Raw genomic sequence first — 17292 nt, forward strand, 5'->3', positions numbered from 1 at the left:
TATTGGTTCAGTAAGCAGTATTTAGGAGGAGAGACTAAGGTTTTAATTTCGACAGTGATAATGTGAAAATTATGTTCAAAGTGGACAGATCCTTGTGCGCACCAACCTTTGACTCTGTCTGCTGAGCCATTGAGTCACCGTGCTTTACATCTTCTCAAATGATCTGTCCGGCTTGTAATACCCCCATTTTCACACTTACGAGCCTAACTTAAATCATTTATTTAAGAATATAGATAAAGGGAAAACACTAGATTAAGATAGAGGAACCCATATATCAATCATTATGGGAAGTGCTATCGCCATAGTCACCCACACTAGGATGACTACAAGACTAAACACACTGAAGTCATAACTCATCATTCATCAAAATAAGGGTTTACAAACCCAGATGTCCGAGCACCACAAAAAGATAGGCACTCTAATCTAGCGCTACATCGTAGCAAAACAACCTATCCCAAAATACTTGACATAGGAGGATAGGGTAACATGTCTACATTCTAGGAACTAGAAACAAAAGACATCAAACTATCTAGCTCTTCAAGGCGCGCTCTCAATACCAAACTCCATACTTGAAAGGGGTTATAAGGAAAACATGAAAAATAACATGTTAGCGTATAATGCTAAGTATAAATCACTCAACCATGTAACATAGATATAGATATAGATTTGAAAAATATATAGTTTGTTTGATACTCACATATAACACATAGGATCATAGAGAGGTAAATCAATCAATCAATAGAATATAAGTATAGATAAGCTCAAATGTATTTATATCTACAAATCTAATCAGAGCCAATAATGTTAGGCCCTTAACTGGAACAAAAAAATGTTGGTATAATTGTTTCTTAAACTTAATGGTTCATATTATTTTGATTTTAGTAATTTTGGGTTGTTACACTCTATCCCCCTTAAAAGAAGTTTCGTCCCGAAACTTAGAAGGAACGGACGGATTTTCTCAAAACGGAAGCTTTCGAAAAGATGGTAAGAATTTCAAGGATTGGCTTAGGAGTTCTCTTGGAATACAAAGAAGAAATGGAATCTCTGAGTTCCAAACAAGCACCGAAACAACTAAGGCGTTAAGCTTAATCTAACTACTTGAATTCACTAACTCGAAGCTTCTTTGTTACTTCTCTTATTCTCATCGTTCTTACCACTTCTTCAATCTCAACACTAAGTTCTTCTTTGAGTTCTCACACATCTTATCATCCATACATCTACATTCTTTTACTTGTCCCTTCTTATCTTATTCACTTCTTAGATTCCTCATATTTCATAAAACACACTACTTATTTACAACTTTTCTCCTCACCTTCATACACCTCACAAGTCCAAAGTCATTGTCAATCATCTTAAACTTCATTTCTTTCGGAATTCACAACCCCTAGTTCATCTTTTCCTTAACTTCTTAAAGATAGAAGGAACCATCTTACTTATTAATAACCCATAAGTTTCAATTTTCTATGTTTCTAATTCAACTTTTAGCCTTTGAGTCTAACCCTTAAAGGTCTCTCCACTATCAATCCAACAGCATAACATCCACAGAAGGTTGAAATTCCCAAAATCAACTACGTTACTTAAACAGATATGGCGTTCATTAGGAGTGTACCTGACCTCCACGCCAACAATCTTCACTTGAGCCCTCTTCATCGGCTGATTACTGCGACCACCATTTTGGTCTTGCTTTTCCTTCCTACTTCTCTTGTTCTTGACACTATTGTGGTGCCCCTTTGTTCACCCTTGTCATTCTTGCTTCCAGACTAGTCACTATAAGATCTTTTCTTCAGTTGACGTCTACTCTTGTCGGGTCTTTGACTTAAGGTGTTCCCTTTTTGATTTGTGAAGCACTCATAGGCTCGATGTCCAACTCTTCCACATTTGAAGCACCTTATTGGGTTCCCACTACAGTTGGTTCTTGGGTGATCCTTCCCGCACTTCTTGCAAAGATAATGTCTTCCTCCAGTCTTGTTCCTCCTTGCTACACTTGGGTTTTGGCTTGGGCTATACTTGTTATCCACCGTGTCATGGTTCCTTTGAAAGCTCTTGACTTGATCATAAAGGCTAAGTCTTGACTTCTTCTCTTCTCGCTTCACGTCTTCGTTAGCTTTCCTCTTGCTTTGGCTTTGTGTACTCCCTTGGATCTGATGTGCCTCAATGTCGGGAAGATCCACTCCATGAATGCTCCGGATCCAAACGTTGCTTCTTGGCGCCATTACGGTGCTGAGAAACTACACTTAATCACTAACGATTGCCTCCTTCTAACACTTTACGTACGCACCACAAAAGCACACCAACAAGGATACAAACATAACTCACATACTTATCATATTAACAACTATCACATAACTTTCCAACTTTTAACTATCAAACGTATTAGCAAGGCTAAACAAAGTAACCACTCACTAGAAAACTGGAACTCAACAAATAGGTACACACTTGATTTGAAAGATCGAATTCGTCTTCACAAAAGAAGAAAGTAAGAGGTTTATAAACTTGAAACTCGAAAGTACTATTGCTTACAACCAAAGTCATGACTATCAAAGTTATGATTTTCCAAGGTTCAACAAAGTCTTGTGAAACAAAAGCAGTGGATCGAATTCCAAGAGATGGACACAACAAAGAATAATCTCAATGAAATAACTCAATACTAACGGATTCCAAATAAAGATGCAATAAGGATTTAATCTCAAGCAATAAATCAACACTAGTGAGTTCTAAAAGAAGATATAAAAGGAAGTTGATCTCGAATCAATAGCTCAAAAGCTCAATAGCAAGGAAAGGATACCACAATGGACGATCTCAAGACTATAGCAACAAGATCCGAGAGTATAAAAGAACACATTGTCAATAAAATAGCTCTTCAAGAACAAAACACTTTCAAACATATTCAATAGATATAAGCTCATAGGAATTACTCAACAAATTCGTATTCCAATGGTATAACAACAACGAATAGATCTTGACTCAACAACTCAATGGATTCCAACAATATGAACTTCAAGGAATATAAGCTCAATTCAAATACAATGAGATTCCAAGAATAAGACTTTCAGCAAGATCATACTAGCTTCAAGATTCAATTATACTAGCATTGCAAGTCAACGATAGCTCATAAGAATACTTAGAAAGAATTTATAAGCATTCTAGATACAGATTCAACAATAAATCGTAGAATGTCAAAAATAGACATTAGCAATAATTCAAGGCTCAACTCAAACAAAACAACTTCTCATACTCAACTCTAGACATTAGATAGCTTTGATAGACATTGTAAACAAACTGGAAGTAGTCAGAATGACTCAGGAATCAATAACGAGCTACGAGAAAATTTCAAAAAAGCATAAACTCAAACTCAATGATAAAATTTCAAGGATTATCATGCCATCAACAACAAAGAATTTAGAATGGAGGATTAACACAATGAACACAACGAGATACTCAAGAATTAACTGCTTTTAACTTTCCTTTTCTTAAAGCAAGGCTTACAACAAATAAGGCACATATGCAAGAAACAAGTATAAGCTCTTATACTTTTCATATTAGCAACTTTTACAAAACTTCCACTTTCAAACTTTTCAAAGTCTCAACTTCTAACTTTCACTTCAACTTCTCACTGATAACTTCTCTGCTTTACTTTCAAAAGATAGATAAAAGCACTTTAAACACATTGATAAAGCACATAAACAGGTAAGCAAACGCAAGGGAACTCACAAACTCACCGCGTTCCTAATTGATACTTAGAGTTTCTCTTAACTCTGATTCTCATACTTAGTCACGGAACTTAGAGTCTTTCTTATCTCAATTTTCATAACTTAGGGCTCTTTCCCTAATCTTATCCTTCCTAGCATTTCCTTTAAGCTCATCTTCTTAATCCCACTTAGGGTTTCAACTTAGATGTCATTTCCTAATCGGTCCTTCCTAGGATTTCCACATAGAGTTTCTATACTCAATCCTAAGAGTCAAACTGCCTAAGTCTCCCGCGGTTCGTACCGCTCTGATACCAATTTGTAACACCCTACTTTTTCTAAAACTTAATTACAAATCTAATCCATAATTAATATAAACTAAGCAGCGGATAAACAACTTAATAAGAAAATTAGTGGGAATGTCACCGTCACAACCACCACTCCGTGGTGATTGCACAGGCTAAGGGTGGAACTAGAACAAAAGATAAAATACTAACATCCATAAACTTAACAGAAAGTCAAAAGGGGAAAAGGGACACCCCGATGTCTACATCATCAATCAACATCAAAACAGCATAAGTCTAAAATCCGATAAGTAACATCATAATCAAAACATTAAGAGTTTAGACTTCTATAACTACTAGACTAGTCTAACTCGATCACTTCTCAACGCTGGGCCCACCTGAAAGGAGTTTTACAAGCAACACATAGACAAATAGGAAAACACCCGTTAGCATGAAGCTAAGTATATAACCACACTCAACCTTGTAAAGTACTATAGAATATACTTTGGAAAAACATTTGACCACATACATAATCTACGATCTCATCACACGAGCAATTTAGATACATTACAAATTTTCTATATGCTTACAACCTATAATATCGACAGACATGCTTCAATACAAATGACTTAACATCATGAAGATTTCAACACATAAATATCGCAACGAGCTCATCATAACGAACTCATGCTTACAAGCAATTTCATACTATTAATCAATACGAAAACTATCTTCATGCTTTCAAGTTCTCATCATGCAAACTGGATATATATAAGGCTTCAAAATGCACTAAGCAATCATACTCATAAACAAACCTGGCTAACCATTCTCATTATGCAAACTCATGCAATACTGTACTCATATGCAAACTCGTGCAAGTACTATACTCAAATGCAATATCGTGCAATAACGTATTCGAATGCAATCTCGTGCAATACTGAACTCAAATACAATCACGTGCAATACTACACATATACTCATACACTCGTTTATAAAAGAGAATACATTTCTGTTGAGGTTTCTTAGAGTTGCAATGACTCGCTTTCTTTCTCTTGAGTCTCTTGACTCGATTTCTTTCTTGCTCAAACTTTCTCATACTTCTCATTTCTCTTCTTGTACGAGGCAGGTACTCCGCCGCAGCGAAGCCCTAGCGTATGGTGCAATCTCGTGCATCCGCCACATCCGTAACTACAGAACCTCTAACTCGTGGGGAGGTACGTCTTCATGAATCATGAATGGACCTAACCGGCACTGCAATCTAGCCGGCCACATACTCAACTCGCCCCCAGAACCACTCTCTTGGTTCTATCTTTCTTTCTTGCTTTCTCTGTGGAATCAGGTATCGTACCTTTAGTGTGCACACCCCCTAACCAGGATTCCAAGCCTAGCGGGCGGTCTCCAACCTCGTAACGTGGGAATACGCCGCGTTACATATACTTGGACCGCAATGTCCATTTATTTCTTCCCGAGAGGACGTAGTCCAAACGGATCCTCCAAAACCTCACATATATAGATATGTAATATATCTCTCTCATGCACCAAACCTAAGCATGTGACTTCTCAACAAATTCTCAATGCATCAAATAATGATATACCACATGCTTATGAATTTTGAAAGTAATACTTAGGCTCATGTTGGCCACTTATGCACTTTTTAAAACATGATATACTTGAGATGCAAAATACTCTACAACATGCTTCAAATCCATGTGTATAATTCATAAAATTCTCAAGAATAAAATCTCATGCTCGGCTTGTAACATAAAAAATTCTATATAATTCTATCATCAAAATATACTCCAAATCCCATTGATCAAACAACACATTCTAGTCATGCTTTTCTAATAAATCATATTTTCAAAGTGATCATGTTTCTCTACTCAACACATTAATAAACATCAAACAACAAGGCAAAGCATTCCTCATTACAGTGAACTTCCAAATACAAATTGTGTAGCAAAAACATCAATAAATCCATCATAACATGCTCATTTCTAATCCAAATTCAACGAAATCAAAGTCAAAATGTGTTTCGAGACGACCCCGAGGTGCCGAGCCGCAAGGGCTCGTGACACCTGGCCCGAAACGACACGTAGCTGAGCCACAAGGGCCCAGCCACTATACAGAACACTCTCAGAGACCATGGGACGGGGCTCCTCATAGCCCGCCCCTCTCCATCTGCCACAACGCCAGGCCTAGGCAACGACCCTCTCCTAGGGCCGTGCGCTTGGCCCGGTTGGCCACGGCACTAGCCGGCGGCCCCCTTGATGGGCCACGGCTAGGGCCGTCACACTCATTTGGTGCACACTGTGTGGGCACCAGATGATTCTTTTCATCTACAAAACACATTCAAGCAAGTCCAAAACATCCAAAACATGGTCAACACATCATAGACAAATAATAAGTCCCTTCCTAGCTCAAACACAACAAAAATCCAACATTTCTACTCATTTCTAATAAAAAATCAAGGCTTTCACAGAGCCAAAAATGAAGAGGGAGTCCATGGGGTTATACCTTTGTTGCTTCTTCCTCTTGTATGGATCTCCTCTTCCTCTCTACTTAGCTAGCTCTTCCTTCACTTCCTAAACTCCACAAACAAACCATACAAACAACACATAAGGGAGGAACCTCAGGGATTCAAGGCAAAGAGATGAAAACCATAAGAAGGAAGATGAATGGAAGGCTAAGGAAACTTACTGTGTTTTGTTTTCTCCTTCCACAGAGAGCTCAAAGAGAGGCAAAGAAATGGGATCAGGTAAGAAAATGAGGTTATTATTCTATTTATATGGATCAAAACCCTAGGATAATCTTCAATGATTGGTGGAGGTCAAAGGAGTAATTTTCATTTGCTAAAAGATGAGGCAGGAAAGGGTTTTGGATGTCTAGTGGTCCACCATGCTCCATGGACCAGGGGCTAGAATTGCTATTTTAAATACTTTGGGGTTGAAAAGAAATTTTATCAAAAAGTTTTCTAGATGAACACTTGTTTAAAGCTTCTTAGAATTCTCACGGCCTCACTCAAATTGGTTTCTCAATTTAAAACTGGGTATGCGAGGTACCCGAAAATTTAGGATTTTAGATTAAAAGAAATTTTGGTGTTGAATTAATTTAAAATGTGTCCAAAATAATTTATTCAAACACCAAAATCGCAAAAATTTTTAAATAGAGTGAAAATGGCTATTTTGGAATTTCTTAAAATTGGATTTATAAAAGAGTTAATTAGCAAAATGGTTCCTCGACTATTGTGAAATTACCAATTTGGTCCTCAACTATTTTTTTTACCCAATAAAGTCCTTGACTTTGTAAATGTTAACCATTATGGTCCTCCGTTAGGTTTGGGGTCTAAAGTCTGTTAAAGTCAAGGGTAATAAAGGAATTTCACCAGATCATTACCCAAGAACATTATCGTTCAACACCACGCCAAATGGCATCAGCAGCTCACCAAACTGCCTAGCATCTATCCCTTTCTCGATGTTTTTCTGGAAATCGATACCGATGTGGCGCAAGAGCTCTATGGAATTGTTGGCGAAGACATCCTCGTTGGGGTTTAACTCCCGGAAGTTGAACTGCCCAATGCTGTGGGTGTGGGTCCCCCCGACGCTGGGCAGGTTCTCTTCCTCGTCGGAGAAGGTGAGCCCTAGCTAGATGAGCTTCAGCATGTCTACGTTGTCCTTGAACGTCTGGTAATGGTAGTTGCAGCTGTTATTGAAGTTGCCCACCGGGCGAATAACCACGCCGAGGAACTTCGTGTCCATGGCGATGTACAAATACTCATCAACCACTTCCCAGATCAGGGCAAACTCCTGCTCCAGATTATATTCCCACACTTCCCAAATCTCAACTGAATCCGAATCCTTCTCAGCTACGATCGCCATCTATCAATCCACTCTAAAACTCCTAAAAACCAAAAACCACTTTTGCTGCACCACCATACGAAATCCCAAATCCCAGATCTATTCTATATGCTTCAATTCAAACCAAATCTCATATCTGCATCGTACAACAATAAACAGAGAATCAGCCATCGAACGGGTGTTGAACGATAATGTGCATCCGGTGCGGTGTTGAACGATAAGAAGGCATAATCGACCGGAAAATGGGGATCACCGGAAGGCCGGTGGTGGTTGTGGACGCGGCAGAGAAGGAGGGGAATGGTGGAGGCACGGTGGAGCTTGTGGCGGTGGATCACCGGTGGTGATTGTAGAGGAGAATATGAACAGACTGTGAATGAGGCGGTTGAGGAGGAAGGTTTTAGGCCATGAGCGGATGAAATTCCTTTATTACCCTTGACTTTAACAGACTTTAGACCCCAAACCTAACGGAGGACCATATTGGTTAACATTTACAAAGTTGAGGACTTTATTGGGTAAAAAAAATAGTCGAGGACCAAATTGGTAATTTCGCAATAGTCAAAGGACCATTTTGGTAATTAACTCTTTATAAAATAAAATTTTGGGTTGTTACACAGGCGGTGGCTTAATGAGGTGTTTATGCGGCTAAACTACTGAAGGCACGATGAAGTTGCCTGCAGAAGGGGACTGAGGTGAAGTAATTAAAAATGCCACATAGCAGCCAACTGGCATGGCAATATGATGAGAACATGTAAGAACAACCACATTAGTATTTTTTTTAAAAGTTAATTTTTTTTTTGGTCATGCATTAAATAGGTGTCAGTCCACTTTTTTTTTTTTTTTTTTTTTGTCAAAACATCCTCTTTTAGTCCTATTATTATTGCGGCATGACCATTTTTGATCATCTATCAATAAAACAGTTTAAATGTCATTAAATACAATGACGTTTTGATCTTCAATTATTAATGTTTTTCAAAAAAAATAAACATAAAAATATAATGGGTCAACACACTATGTATTAAAAATATCACAATGCCATTGTATTTAGTGGCATTTCAATGATTTTGTTGATGGAGGACCAAAAATGGTCATGCCACAATAATATTAGGACCAATTGGGAATATTCTGATAGAAAAAAAGACTAAAAGTGGACTCTCACCTATAAATGTAGGACTACAAATGAAATTAACTCTTTTTGGGGGTGATTTTAGAACAAAAACTTGGGGTAAATTTTTGTGCTAATAGGAGGGAGCGTTTTTTTTTTTTTTTTTTTTTTTTTTCCTCAATTTTTCCTCTTGCAAAGACAGGTTCTTTGTAGGCCCCAGAAATGATGGAAATCACGCGCAATTTGCATATTTTGCGCACTGTCTCGTCTAGCACTGCACATGCCAACTGGCGTCAATGAGTGCGTTTTTTTTTCTTTGTCATAACTGTTTTTTTTTTTTCTTTTTTTCTTTTTCTCTCTTTTTTCTCTGTCTCCTCTTTCTTACTTGACCTACAAAAAAAAAAAATGCATAAAAAATTACCACAATTGTAGTTGCTCTAAAACTGAGAAATTTAAAAAATTGTATGGTATTCGTTAGTATATGGACCTAATTATAATTTTTTTTTTTTTAGTTTAGTGGTCCAAGTGAAATTTTGTGTGTATTTTGATGACCTATTTAATCCTTATTCCGAATAATAACAATAACATATTAACAAAAAAATAATTAAGGCCCCCAAACTCCTATAAATATCACACTAAATATTTGTGGAAGGAGACTTTTTTCCCATTCTCTCTCTAGAGTACTGATATGCTCAAGATCCTCCGACCATCGGTCTCTTTTACTCGAGCTATTATATTTCATTTTTATACATCTTGCATTCCCGAGGGTATTTACTTCATCAAATGCATCGGATGGGTTCATCATTAGTAGGAATATGCAGAACATGTTGATGCATAAGATAATTTAGACCAAGATATTGATAAGTTTTTGTAACAAATTTGAAGCGATTATATTATTTGTTCGATGGCCTTTGAATATGTAGATTTGGAGAGGCAATTCTACTAGCTAATTTTTTGCATTATTAGCCTTAAATTTAATGTTTACTAAATAAATATTTAACTGGATGAACAAATTCGGAACAAAATTAATAGTCAATGAACAATTTATAGTCAAATTGAAAATCGATGTTGAAAATTGATAAATATCAGTATTCAATAATTAAAAGATGATTAATTGTCCAATTGAAAATCAAAAATAGAAATTAATAAAAATCAACTATCAAAAATCATTTTGAAATTAACTATTTATGTCAAGCACTTGTGCTCATTTGACATCTATGTCCCTCTTTTTGGAAAGTATATTGAATAGGTCTATCGTGTAATATTGAGTCCATAGTACTCAAGAAAATAAAAGTTAAAATATCACTTTTAGTCCCTTGACTATTGTACATGTATCAAATTTAGTCCTTGACTATTAATATTTCCAGAGAGAAAATTACACTTTTGGTCCTATGACTATAGTGGAGGTGGTAATTTCAGTTCGTGACTTTTAAAAGTAACAGATTTAGTCCTTTTAGTAAGCTTTTTTTTACACATTGAGTCCTTCCGGCTAAATTACCGGTAGAAATCCGCCGGAATGTCAATTGGATTTGTTTATTAATTTTTTGGGAGGGGTAAAATCATCCGTTCAAGTCATAGAAAAGGGGGGAAAACGGATTCCCATTTCCCACCTTAATCAACCTCCACGCAACCCTAATTTTGTGTGCAAGTAGCGGGAAGACAGCAGAGAAGCGCGAAGACAGTGTGGAAGAAGGAAGAAAGCGGGAACAAAGAGAACTCTTCACTTCGCCTACTGCAATGCGTAAATCATTGGCGACTGGAACGGGTTCTGCCCCAAATACGCTCCAACGAAGTAAGTTTGAATAATTTGTAACTGTTTAAATTGTATGAATTTTATAGTGAATGAGTTTGTGTTGTTTGTGTGGAGTGTTTTTTGTGGAGTTGAATGGAAGTTAAGCATTTCTAGGGTTTGCCGTGTGGGTTATATATGCATAAAGCATAAAGGAGTTTGTACTTGTGTCTTGTGTCTTGTAATGTGGGGACCATTTTCTGTAGTGGTATGTTGTTTATTATTGTTAGTATGAATTCTGATGAGTATGGGAAATTGTTGTAGTGGTCTGTGGGGACCAATACTACTGCTGTAGTTACTGATTCTTGTCATGTGCATATATAAGGTTTAGGAAACATTGTTGTTATTCTGTGGGGACCATTATGTTTAAAATTTTTGTGGTCAGGAATCATTTTCATATGACTATTGTTTTTCTGTCTTGTGGGTACCACTCTGTTGACTGTTGGCTTTACAGGAGATGGTGTTGGCCCATTTGAAGTTGTCCTTTTCCATAATGGGATAGTAAATAGGGTTGGTGAAGTTAAATACTTGGGTGGTAATGTAGAACTGTATGTAAGAATGGAAGCTAGTGAAGTGTGTCTAGATGTGTTGAAGGATAAGATAAAACAGTTAGGGTATAGTGAGGTTGGTGCCCTGATTTATTGTTATTGGAATGATAGTTTGAAGTTGCTACAATCAGACAATGATCTTATACCTATATTGAATGAGGTCAACCCAAGTAAAATGTTGGAGTTTTGGGTTGAAACAATGGATGACCAGGACTTGATTGAAGCTGATATGGAAGTACTGGAGCCAGAAAGTGATTGGGAAGATGAGATTGAGGTACAGAGATTGGGGGTAGATGAGCAGGTTGATGTAGGGACTGGGGATGATGGCCAAGTTGTTGATTTCAGTGTAGAGGATGATAAAGTAGATGAGCAGGTTGATGTAGCTCAAACAAAGAAAAAGGTTAAGAATTTGGATGACATCTTCTTTTCTGATGAGGAGTCAGTAGTGGATTCTGATAGTGATGGTGATGGGGAAAGCAAATGGCCCATATTTAGAGCTGCAACAGACATGAAAGACCCCCATTTCACTTTAGGCATGACATTTGCTTCAAAACAACAGTTTAGGGAAGCAGTTCAAAATTATGCTTTCAATAATGGCAAAGAAATTAGAACTCTAAAAAATGACAAGGAAAGGGTCATTGTTAAGTGTACACAGGAGGGTTGCCCTTGGAGAATAGGGTTGAGGAAAGTAATAGGGTCATTTGCATGGAGGATTTTGAACATGGTAGATGAACATGAAGGTTGTTCTTGGGTTTGGGAGAACTCAATGGTGAAATCAAGTGTTGTTGCTAAGAGGTGGGCAACTCAATTAAAAGATCACCGAGATTGGATGATGAGAAAGTTCAAAGATAAGGTTTGCACAGAGGAGGGATTTTATGTGAGTGATTCACAAGCATATAGGGCTATTTGGAAGGCAAAGAAGATAAGAGTAGGTGATGAGGAAGCCAACTTCAAAAAGATTTGGAGTTATAGAGAAGAAGTCTTGACAACAAATCCCGGGTCATCATGTCTTGTTAAGTTGAGTGACTTAAAAGATGGAAGTGGGCAGGAAAGATTTCTGAGAATGTATGTTTGTTGGAAAAGCAGCAAGGAAGGCTTCAGGATGTGTAGAAGACTGATTGGGGTAGATGGTTGTCACCTTAAATCTGAAACTGGAGGGATGCTTCTGACTGCTGTGAGTATAGATGCAAACGACTGTATATTTCCATTAGCTTATGCTATTGTGGAAGGAGAGAAAAAGGAATCTTGGATATGGTTTCTAGGGCAGCAGCAGGATCATGATCAACATGGCCAAGGGGAACATAGTGGATTAGGGCAGCATGAGGTTGATGCCCAGCTTGGACAAGGGGAACAAAGTGGATCAGGAGAACCTCAGATGAACCAATAGCCAGCCAAATCCAAGAAGGGAACCAAAGTGAAGCAATCAAACAGGAAAAAGCCATACTATACAAGGAGCAAGACTATGTTGAAGTCCAAGTTCTTTGGCAACCATGATGACCCAATTGACATTGAGTGAATGCATGTGAAGTTAGTTTGTATGTATGTTTTGATGAAGTTAGTTTGTATGTATGTTTTGGTAACTGATTTGGCTGCTAAATGATTACAAACTGTTGAAAGCAGCTTGTTTTGGTCATAATGTATGATAACTATGAGATTATGGTATGCAGTGTTTTGGTCATAATGTTATGCTCTAACTGTTAAATCATGGGCTTTTACAGTGTTGCTAAAAGAGTCACACATTGCTGAATTGTAAACCAAAACAAACCATCATCCTTACATTAACAAAATAAACCATCATCCTTACATTAAGTAACCAAACCATAAATCTTACATTAACACAACATACCATACATCTTACATTACCATGATCCTTACATCACCAACCATTACACAATTCAAAAATTACCAAAACACATTACAAATACTGAACACTTCTTTGGATCAGTTCACTAGCAAAACTTACAACCAATAATTAGTGCAACTATTACAACAAGAACTTCTACAAACTTGTTCATCCACTTAGAACTACCACCCACTTTGCCATCATCTTTATTACCTTTAAGCTTCATATTTAATTTCTGTATCTCTTCATCTTGTCGGTTGATGCGTCTTAGCAATCCCGGAATTATTCTCTTTGAACGATAGCACATTGGAGGATCATACCAATCAATAAATCCACATCCCACATTACCCTGGATTAATTCAAAGAACATTTATTCAATTTCATTCATACATCCGGTACAAAAATTACAAAAACTTGTAAAAACAAAAACTTACAATAGCACCGGAGCATTGTCAAAATCTACGACTGGGATTTTCATTTGTCCATGAAGTTCGAATTTTTAATTGTTCACCACATCTACAATGGATAATTGGAAACCTTTCCCCAAATTCATAGTACTCAGTAGCAGAATTAGAAGAACAAGAAGAATATGAATTAGCCATACCCAGGACGACCTGATGGAGAATGGAGCGTGCGAGTGGTGCGACTGATTGCTTCTCTTCCACTTCGTCTCTTGCTTCCTTCGCTTCTCCCAGAACTCAAAACCCTTCTGCGTGTAGTTTAATTAAGGTGGGAAGTGGGAAGTCGTTTTTCCCCCTTTTCTATGGCCTGAACGGACGATTTTACCCCTCCCAAAAAATTAATAACCAAATCCAATTGACATTCCGGCGGATTTCTACCGGCAATTTAGCCGGAAGGACTCAATGTGTAAAAAAAAGCTTACTAAAAGGACTAAATCTGTTACTTTTAAAAGTCACGAACTGAAATTACCACCTCCACTATAGTCATAGGACCAAAAGTGTAATTTTCTCTATTTCCAGATTAAGTTTATGAATATGTAATTTGTATCCCATTTAATCCTTGACTATTAATATTTTCAAATTAGGTGCATGACTATGTAATTTGTATCACATTCAATTTTTGACTATTAATATTTTCAAATAAGGTGCATGACTATGTAATTTGTATCACATTTGATCCTTGACTATTAATATTTTCAAATTAGGTGCATGACTATGTAATTTGTATCACATTTAGTCTTGCTATCTAGTTTTTCAACCAACTATTACCGGAATTTCAACGAGAAAAATAATATGTTCTAATTAAAAGGGTATTTTCAGTCAACTATTGTCGAAAAATTTATTTTTCTTGTTGAAATAGACTTTGGTCAAATAATTAGCCCGACTAAATACATAGCATTCAAAGTTGAGCATCAAAGATTATAAATCATGAACTTTAAAACTCATTTGATTTTTTGCATTTAAAAAAAATAAATTTAGGTTAAGTTTTTTTTTTTTTTTTCCGTTTAATTAAATCTTCTTTTGATTATTTAGAAAAAACCTTAATATTTTAGTTATACTTTTGCATTATTGGAATGATTTAGGTCATTATGATAATTAATATTTTTTTTGTATGTATTTTTATAATGGTACAATTGTACATTCTTTTACAAATATTATACTATTATTTTTTTATCGGACAAAATTGTTCTTACAATAATGTGAGACATGCGCGACCTAACTACAAAGTTATTATAGATCATAAATGCCATTACACATGGACTCTAAAACGGTACGACCATGTTCCAAAGAATTGACAATGTTGACATCCCACTGGCTGTGGCCAATTGAACAAGTTTACATATTAGAAATTCAGAATATTATCAATGCATGAAAACTTGTAAAGAAATTTGTAAGTTAATTTAATTTTTACTATATCATTATAACAATATCTATTGTAACCATATATTTTGAATTATTTATTATCATCCTCTATTGACAACAATTGTAGCAATTGTCATTGAGATACTCTCAAAACAATTTGTCTCAACAACGAATGGAAATTAAAAAAATCAATGATCACTGCTGGAAATCTCGCGTTTTCTGTCCAACATTCGTTGGACGGAAAATGCGATATATTGGTCGGAAAATGCGATATATTGGTCGGAAACGAGGTTTTCGTCCAACATACCGACCAAATTGAACGTTCGGAAAAATGCTTGTCGGAAATTTCGATCAACTCTACTTTTTGATCGGAAATTTCTTCCAACATATAAAAACGGACGAAAATTCCAGACAATAACCCACCATTCTTAAAACGAGAGGATTTCCGTCCAACTACATATGTTGGTAAGAAATTCCGTCTAACTACGTGCGTTGGTCGGAAATTCCAACCAACGTTGGATGGAAAACTCACATATTATATTTTGTTATTTCCTTCCCGCTGTTGGTAGGAAAATTCTAAATCATATGGAATGTTTATATTATTTTTATATTACCATAATTTTATTTATACGTATTGTTAATAAATTATATTTCATCAATGTAACAAATTAATTAACACGTGCACTAAATTTCAAATTGAAAATATATTAAACATAAAAAATATTTACAACAAAAATAGTCATGTTCATAGTACTTCCAAGAGTTTTATCCCAAAATGGTCCCTTGACTATCGCTCATTCTCAATTTTGTATTTCGACTTTCAATTGTACCCAATATGGTCCCTTAACTTTTAAAAACTACCCCAAATTGGTCCTCTGTTACTTTTTCTGTCAATTGGGTGTTAATATTAGGGGTATTTTCGTCCATTTGCCTCCTTTGCCTATTACAACTGCTTTTTGGAGCAAAAATCAAAGTAAATGCCTAACTTGCCTAAATGTAGAAATAAACAAAACATTTAAAAGAAAAGCAAATATTATTCTGTAATATATATAAACATTTCTCCGCTGAAGCCACAATCTTCTGGTATAGAGATGAGACCATAATCCATGAGGCAAAAATCTGCAAAAGCACATGCCATGGCCTCGAGTCTATATTTGGCAGCCACAATCTGAGCAAATACACGTCCTTTAAACTTGCGAATCCTCTCGGCTTCCGCTCTCAGATAAAAGAACAACAAAATAAAACGAGTTCAAGAAAACAATATTTGAAAGACGAAGCAATTTGGAAATGCTTGTGGGGAAGTAATCAGAGGATATCCATGATCAGAGAGGGTTGAAAACCCATCCATTTTTACTCTCTTATTTGTCTATCAATCAAACTTTATTTCTTGAATTTCTCTTTACAGAATCATTATAATCCTGGGGCACCACACAAAATTAATACGAATTCCAAATATACTCTTAAAGCTAACAAACATTTATATATACGCATAAAAGTACGAATATCTACACGTAATGGTAAGCAGGTCGCTGGAGATGCGCAGCCATGTCTGGGGAGTTGCAGCTCCGTAAACGCTCACAATATAGGCGAGCTTTTTCTGTAGCTGGCAGGAAAGCTCGAACGACACGCAGAGAGCTTCGATATCCGCGACGGTAATCTTGTCCAAACCTTTGTATTTCCAGTGATCAGCCATTGTTTCCAGGAAGGGTCGTCTGAGATGAAGACGCCGTGGGACTCTGAACTTACGGTTTGTACTTCGCCATTTTTATATACTTTATTTGCCTGTATTGAACTCATCTTCTTGAACTCCGATCAAAGTAGAGTTAGTGTCCGACTTAAACTCATCATCTTCCTCGATCAACTACTCCGCCGCCTCCAGGACCACCAGTGGAGACGAAGAGTTGGACGGTAAAGATGGAGGTTCCGTGAAGAAACAGCTGGAGCATCAGGACAGCGGCAGCAGCAGCTACCTCATGCCAGCGGAAGCAGTGTTCGACCTCCGAAGCATCGCGGAGCGGATGATTTCCGCCGGATATTTGCGGGAGTGTATTCAGGTGTACAGAAGTCCTCCGTCGACGCGAGCTTCCGGAAGCTGGGGATAGAGAAGCAGTTGTAATAGGCAAAGGAGCTGAATGGACGGAAATACTCCCAATATTAACACCCAATTGACGGAAAAAGTAACAGAGAACCAATTTGGAATAGTTTTTAAAAGTCAAGGGACCACATATTGGGTGCAATTAAAAGTCGAAATGCAAAATTGAGAATAAGCGATAGTCGAGGGACTATTTTGGGAAAAAACTCTACTTCCAACAATAGACTATTAATATCATACACCAAAAAAAAGTCATGAAAATATATACTAC

At 36.8% G+C, this 17292-nt stretch overlaps 1 pseudogene; it reads right to left on the minus strand.

The window, feature by feature from the left end:
• Positions 1-7359: 7359 nt before the first annotated feature.
• Positions 7360-7974, minus strand: LOC109148586 (annotated as a pseudogene).
• Positions 7975-17292: the final 9318 nt, after the last annotated feature.

Source organism: Ipomoea nil, unplaced genomic scaffold (assembly GCF_001879475.1).
Source record: "Ipomoea nil cultivar Tokyo-kokei standard unplaced genomic scaffold, Asagao_1.1 scaffold2144, whole genome shotgun sequence".
Classification (NCBI taxonomy): Eukaryota; Viridiplantae; Streptophyta; class Magnoliopsida; order Solanales; family Convolvulaceae; genus Ipomoea; species Ipomoea nil.